Source organism: Ricinus communis, chromosome 1 (assembly GCF_019578655.1).
Source record: "Ricinus communis isolate WT05 ecotype wild-type chromosome 1, ASM1957865v1, whole genome shotgun sequence".
Classification (NCBI taxonomy): domain Eukaryota; kingdom Viridiplantae; phylum Streptophyta; class Magnoliopsida; order Malpighiales; family Euphorbiaceae; genus Ricinus; species Ricinus communis.
This window is the reverse complement of record NC_063256.1, coordinates 31,001,331-31,009,335: the sequence shown is the minus strand read 5'-3', so window position 1 is coordinate 31,009,335 and position 8,005 is coordinate 31,001,331.

Below are 8,005 nucleotides of genomic sequence, written 5' to 3'. Positions count from 1 at the left end.
GTGAGTTTCAGGCTTACTACGGGATTCGGTGGCCTAAAGCCTACCCATTCCCTAGTGCCGGTCACGGGTCCACGGGTGGGGTCGTGACATTTGTATCCTTTGATGACGAGCTAGGCTATTTATTGTGAAACATATGTGAATAATGGATGCTTGAATCTTTTATATTAACCATGATTGAGTTCACCTTTTTAAAGAAAATTTTTATGATTCAAGTCTCTTAGATTAGGTATAATCTCTGCATTAGCAAAGTTCTTTGAGTAATATCTGAAGCTGAGTACGAATGTTCTTCCTTGTTTTTACAAAAGTTAATTCTTAAGTTACTATTTACTTGAGGACAAGTAAAGGTTTAAGTGTGGGATATTTCATAGGTTCATATTATGCATATATATATTTAAGGTGTTTTAGTAATTTTTTGGTATGTTTTATATATATAATACGTGGAAATATGTGTGTGTTACCTCACTTTAGCTTATTATCTAATTTCAGGTGTTAATAGCCAAAAAAGGGATAATATAAGCTAAATATTCATAAATGGGCTTAAATGGAGCTGTTACTGCCAAGACCCATAATTAAAGACGCGTGAACTACTAATCTCATAGGCCTGCCGAATATATCAAGGCCCAAGGGGGAATTAGTTCAGTCTTTTATGTAATTATGGACAATCATTAGTCATTTGCCTTAGTTGGGATAGTTAAGAGTTGTAGGAGATAATTCTTAGAAGCTTTGTACTTGGAGGAGGACTCTCGAAAATGAATCTTTACAAGTAGTGGAGATCAGTTATACAACAGGAGATACACATTTCAGTTTGCATTTGTCCATTATTCCTTTCTGCAACTCTCTACAATTCATCTTCCACAAAAACTTTAGTTTAATTATTCATTATTCTCTTAAGATCTAAGGAGTTTTTCAAAAAGTGGAGAGTGAGGATCAATCATCATTTTACTTAAAGGATTCTTGACTTAAAGGGAGCTTTTACTTTTTGTATTAGTTTTTTGTCTTTCTATTTGATTACCATGACCATCGGATTAAATATGTCAGGCTAATTTCTATAAGTATTTAGTTTAGTTTTTTACTTATGTATAAATCTTGTTATTTATTTATTTAATGAATGATTTCTTTACCTTAATAACTTTATTAGTTTCAATTATTATTGTTAGTTGATCATCATATCAGTTTAATAATAATACTTGTTATAAAAATATCTACATTGAATATATTAGAAACACCATTTTTACTACAATCTATGTTGGTATAAGAAACTTAAGTTGCATCATTAGTTTAAGTGACTTAGTAAAAAGGCATATCATCATCTCATTTATTAGATTTAAGCTTAAAGCAAAATAAGGAGATTACTAAGTATTAGCTACAATAAATATTATTTTATCACATAGTTTTCATCAATCATTTCATTTGTATATTTGCTTTATAGTTTATTTAATTTCTTTTATAAACATTAAGTGTTTAGATTTATTCTTAGTGTTTTTTGTGTGATAGTTAGTTTTTATAATACATGCTCTACAATTCCTTGTGAGATTAACCTCGTGGTAAACTTACCCCACTATAATTTAGTTCATACATTTACGAATACTGAGTTTGAGACATCAGTGATACTTTATATATATAAATAATTTTATATAATGATAAAAAAATTATGATTTCAATTTAAGCCAATTATAAATAGGAATAAATTCTCTATTGTAATAAATTATTAATAAATTATAAATTTTTTAAATCCCGTTTTAAAAAAATTTTCTATATAGTATTATTTATATATATAACTTTAAAAAATATATGTTATGTTATGTATTGTATTACTATAGTATTAATTTGTTTCATCAAACTTATTTATATAATATATAATAATATATTTACATATCTTATCTCTTATTTTTATTGTTTTGTCAACAATATTAAATTTTAAATCAAAAAAAAATATTTTAATATTCAAATCTCTATTAAGTTATAATCTCCTCGTAGTCATAAATTTTTATTGAATTTTAAGTGTATAATTATATAAAAATATTACTGTATTGAAAAAATGATTGTATAAATTTCATATTGCTCTTGTATAAAAGACAAAAATAGAGCTACTCGTGTACCGAATACAACACTAAAAAGTAATTCAGTTTTTTTCTTCACATGATCTTAGACTGAAAATCTAAGACTAATACTTAATTGCATTTCACGACCCAATTTTGGATGACTTAATCAATTTTTCTCGGGCGAAACCATATTAGGTTCATGTAATGAATATTGAAGAATTTTTAAAAAAAGTTTTTTTAGTAGTGTTATTTAAACTTTAGTTAGTGTTGTTCAAACCTATGGATAAATGGTGTAGCTGGATTAATAGTAGGCTGAAAAACGATGGTGAAATTGTGTTAAAGAAAAGGCATATTCGTCTTTACAATTGTGGATATATATGCAATTTTCTTGATATGTCCGAATTGTCCTATTATAGCCCGACCTTCAATGGCTCGCTTGTACTTTCTTTTTCTTCGGCTTGGTCTTCGGTGTACCACAATGATATTTTAATAGATATAATTTTTATTTTGACAATACGATACACATATAATTTATATTTATATTTAATTTTATAATTTTTTATTAATTTATTGATTAATAAGTTATATTTTTAATTAAAAATTTAGTCTTATAAAATAGTATATTAATTGTATTCTAATGTTTTATTAATTAATAAATTAATTCTTTAATTAGATAATTATTTTAATTCTTCTCTAAGAAATAGCATATATTAATTATATATTTATAATATATTAACTAATAAATTAATTTTCTAATTACATAATGATTTTAATTCTAAAAATAATATTTGAAATAATAATTTTAGTATTATATTCACTAATAAATTAATTTTTTAATTATATAATAATTTTTAATCTTAAAAATAGTAATATCAATTATATTAATAGTATTAATTTATATAATACTAAAATCAATTAATAATTTTTAAAAATATTTTTTATATTATTACGCTAATAAAATTTTAAAATATTAAAATAATTAAGAAAGGTATTTAAAAATATTTAATTTACTGTTATTTTTAAATATTATAAATAAATATTAAATATTTTAAATTAAAATTAAAATAATAACAACGTGTGTGCCACGCATTGATAAACCAATAATATTATTTTAATAACTAAATAATAGATCCTACTTTTTCGCATTATCACAATTTAATAGAGTTAAAAGTTAGGGTTCAATACTACTTATCTCTGAAATTTGGTCTACTACACAAGTTAGTCCATGTATTCTTTTTATTACATTAACACCCTCTTGAGTTTTAATAAAACTAACTATTATCTCATTTCGTGTTAGTTAAAGGAAACTGGTAATTTAAAATTATAATTTAATCTTGAACTTATTGTTAAGTACCAAACTCATTCAAAATTGATTTTTTTATTTTATTAAAATAGAGTAAAATCTTATTTTTAACACAAGTTAATTTTAATGTCTAACAAAAATAATTAATTAATATTCTTTTTACTTGCTTTTATTTTTTTATTTTTAAGCCTAATTTAATTCTAAATAAAATTTAAACGTGTTAAAAACACTTATTAAATTACTATATAAGTTTATTTTGAATTTTAAATAAATTAAATAACTAAAAATTATTATTTTTGTTAGACACTAAAACTAACTTGGGTTAGAAATAATACTATACTCTAACTTGATAAATATAATTAATTTTAGTAAAGTGTGATACTTGATAATAAATTTAAAGATCAAATTATAATTTTAAATTATCAATTTAATCATTGAACTAACACAGGAGAAGATACTAGTTGGTTTTTACTAAAATTTATGGAGGGTTTGATGTAGTAAAAAGCACAGAGACCAACTTTTGTATTACACAAAACCTTAGAAGGTAAATAGTATGTAATCCTAAAAGCTACACTTACGAGTGTTTAAACACTCTATTTTGAAAGAGTAAGGTGGAGTAATAGCCCAATTGGTACCACAACTTTAGGCTATGTTTCCAATCAGCATCAATGTTTTTTTCTTAGTACTAAAAATTTAATTTCCATTTTAGGTGACGGTACCTGTTGGGAATCTGTTCAATTTCTTATGGCGTGGAGGGCAGAGCTCCCCATAAGCATCTCACTCACCATCCATGTCACGCTTGACTTTAGGTAACTTGTCATATTGGTACCAAAACTTTTTCATTTATATCCAAATGATACTAATTCTTCAATTTGTATTTTTATTAGTACCACACTCATTATTTCTATTTCAATCAATGGTAGCTCATGGAGACTCGCCTAAAGGTGAATCTCCATGCAAGTTAAGAACTTGCCAATACTCGACAACCAGCCTAGATCACTAACATACTCAATAGGCAAACCATCATTTCATACAGCCATAAAGCACTACTCATGAAATATCGGAACCCACATTGTAAGCACCTATTTTTCGAACCTAGATATCGAAAGAATTATTAAAAACCAAATAATGAAAGTTGTTGTACCTCTCGAGTCTCATTAAGTTGAGGAAAGTCAAGATCCCGTTTAGGGTTATAAGTAATTGAGCCAAAAGATTATTTTTCAAAACCAAATTGGACTAAATTGACTAGAATAGTCAGTTTTGAGTCAAAATCAAGTATCTAAACTAAATTGTGAAATTTTAGAAATTTTCCAACTAAGAACTAATTAGCTCTATACAGAGCCGGCCGGCTCTACAGAATGCCGGTTGGCCGAAAACTTGATTTTTTACATTTTTTTTGGTAGTTTTCAATTTTAAACGTCAATAATTGTCAAAATAAACTTTCTAGAAGGATATTATTAATAATTATCTAGCTTTCAGATTGATTTTTGAATTAGATGAATTTTTATCAATAATTATCTTAATTATTTAAAAAGTCTGTGTTTATCGATCAAAAGGGTTTTGATAAATCTCTTTAACTATCATGAATTCTTTGAAATTATCGATAATTAAAGGGATGATTATTCTAGCCTCTAAGATTTTCTCCACCTTCTCTATAAATAGAAAAAGAAACCCTAGGCTAAGGGGGTTGGCAATCCTTGGCAAAGAACAACTGGTAAGTCGGTGAACGTAGTAAAATTTTCAAAAGCAAACAGAAACCCACTAAATATCCTAGATCCCTACCCATATTTGGATCAACATCTTCCTCTAATCTTGAGACTCAAGAATCTGCAAAATACAGTGACAACCTGAAGGTTCCTAAAATTCAATCATCTCATTATCTATCTCTTTCTTTTTTATGATTTTGTATTTTAGTGGCATGTTTAGGATCTGTTTCTTTGAATTGAATGCCTAAACATGAATCTTGCTTGGATTAAGCTATATATTTAGGATTTTTTTCAGTCAAATAACCTATGTCATAACTGATTAGATTTGCATGCTAGGATGAGAAATCTAATGCTTTGCCATGTTTAGAATAAAGGGAATTAAAACTACTGTTCCATGAAAACATGATTTTAGGAACATTTCCCTTTTATCTGATGCATCTGCCAATCTCTATTTAATATCCAATATGTTTAGAGCTTATTAAATTTTCTTTGTTTTTTATTATTTATATATATTAATTGACCCTGGCATATATGATAATTCAATGGAGTTCACATCAGTTTTGGTTTTGGTTTAAGTTACCATAATTTATACCTAAAATATATGTTTTATTACATTTGAACGTGAATCCCTTGTTTTGCCATTTGATTGTCTATTTGGTCAATTCTATTCATTATTAATTGAATTTTGCTTGCTTTTACATGTATAATCGTTATTTGGAGCATTTTTTTTACTCAATTTCATTGAAAAACCTAAAAATTACCAAAAAGGATCATTTTATCCCTTGATATAGCCACAGAGCTAATCAACTCAGCACACAGCTGATCGACTATGCGCGGAGCCAATTGGTTTTGCCTTAGTGTCGATCGACACTTCATCCTAGGTCCACCCGATTTGCATAATTTTAATGGTTTTTGCCTCCTTCAACTAGTTTAGTTAGTTTTTGCTTATTTATTTGAGTTTTGGGATGTAATTTTATTTTTTTTATTTTGCTTTCCAGTCTTGTATATATATAATCTATAAATAGTGGAAAAATATTTGCTTGATGTAATTGCTAAGTAAAAACAATTCACATAGAATTAGGTTTAAAATTGGACATTGGCCTAAAACCTGTAGTCCATTAGGTTAAGAAGATAATAAATTGGGGCTAATCATAAAACCAAACTAGACCTAGATGGAGTTTGCCATGTTTAATTTATAAACTGCTCACTAAACTTAGGAAACTGAAACATGCTTTTTGGCATGGAAGATGTAGCCCATTTAGGATTAAAGACCAGTATACTTGGATTTAATAAATGAAACTAGGCTAGACTAAGTGGACCTTTTCACATGTAATTGAGTAGCTAACTAGGATAACTAATCAAGAGGGGATTGGACCAGACTTAATAAAATGGGCTAGAATTAAGTGGACCTATGTCATGTTGTATTTTTTATGTGTTGAAAGTATATGTTGTATTTATAAAAAATAGACTATTAACTAATAAAATTAAAGATTAAAATACACAGTTAAGGAAGTTGGTTGCTGAATCCATTTTTGGATGTGAGAATTCTTCTTTAAGAAATCTAGTTACACCACTTAATTAGAAGAAGTGTTCCGATGAATTACCAAGGTGGCGATTCTTTTTCTCTATGCTAGTCTCTGTGACTGGTTAGCGTATTCCCAATTAGGTTAAAAAACTTTAGAATATCGTAGTCGCTAAAGACACTTGGGTGCACGCTCGAAACCGCACTCACACACATTCTTCCTGATCTTTAGGACCACACCAGACATGGAAATAACTAGCACTTCTCCTAGTTATTATTACCGTCAATTGAAATAGAAATAATGAGTGTGGTACTAAAAAGAAATAAATTGAAGAATTATTACCATTTAGATATAAATGGCAAAATTTTAGTATCAACGGGGCAATTTTTCCAAAGTCAAGCATGACGAGGACAATGAGTGGGATGCTGATGTGGAGCTCCCCCTGTCACGTCATCAAAATTTGAATAGATTCCCAATGGGTATCGTTGCCTGAAACGGAAATTAAAATTTTGGTACTAAAAAGAAAAGAATTAAAGAATTGATACCGATTGAAAATATAGGTCAAAATTATAGTACCAATGGCGCCATTTATCCTAATAACGTAATATTTGGCTCAAAAAATACATAAAGATCTAATGTGACAAAATGGGTAAACATCATGGCCATATTTGAGCCTTTTCCCAAAATGATAAGTAGAGTGTAGCTTTTCAAGATCTTGTTTTGATGTGATGGCGGCTAAGGTAAGTGTTTATTTCCCTAGGATAAAACCTTAAAGAAGAATATGTAGTCCTCCAATAGTGAAATATCATAAACTATTCTTTTTATCTTTTCTTGTGTAGAATCAAGAACTGCAATGGTTTTTGGTAGAGCCTTTCCCTAGTTGCTTCCTCAAAATCACCGAGTGCGGAGTTCTTATGTTGCATAGTCAAGGTTGGCGATCTTTGATAGAACCAACTTCACTTTCCACTTGATTGCATAATCGTGATTGTCTTCGATAAAACCAACTTCACTTTTCACTTGAAATCACAAATTGTGAATATTTTCGAACTGTCAAAGTAAAATCACGAATTACGAAATTATTATGTTTTTCGAACCGTCCGTGATATGTTGTAGTCTCTAGCTCTTTTTGGATTTTCTTTTTGATTTTTTTTTAAATATTTGAGCCATTTTCCAAAATGATAAGTGGAGTGTAGCTTTTCAAAGGTCTTGTCTTGATGAGATGACCGCTAAGGTAAGTGTTTAAACCTTAAAAAAGAATATGTAGTCTTTCCATAAGTGAAACAACACAAACTATTTTTTTAATCTTTTCTGGTGTACAATTAGGAATTGCAAAATTGTTAGGTTGAGTAAATAGTTTGTATGATTTTTGGTAGAGCCTTCCTTTCTCTAGTTGCTTCCTCAAAAACACAAAGTGCGGAGTTCTTATGATTG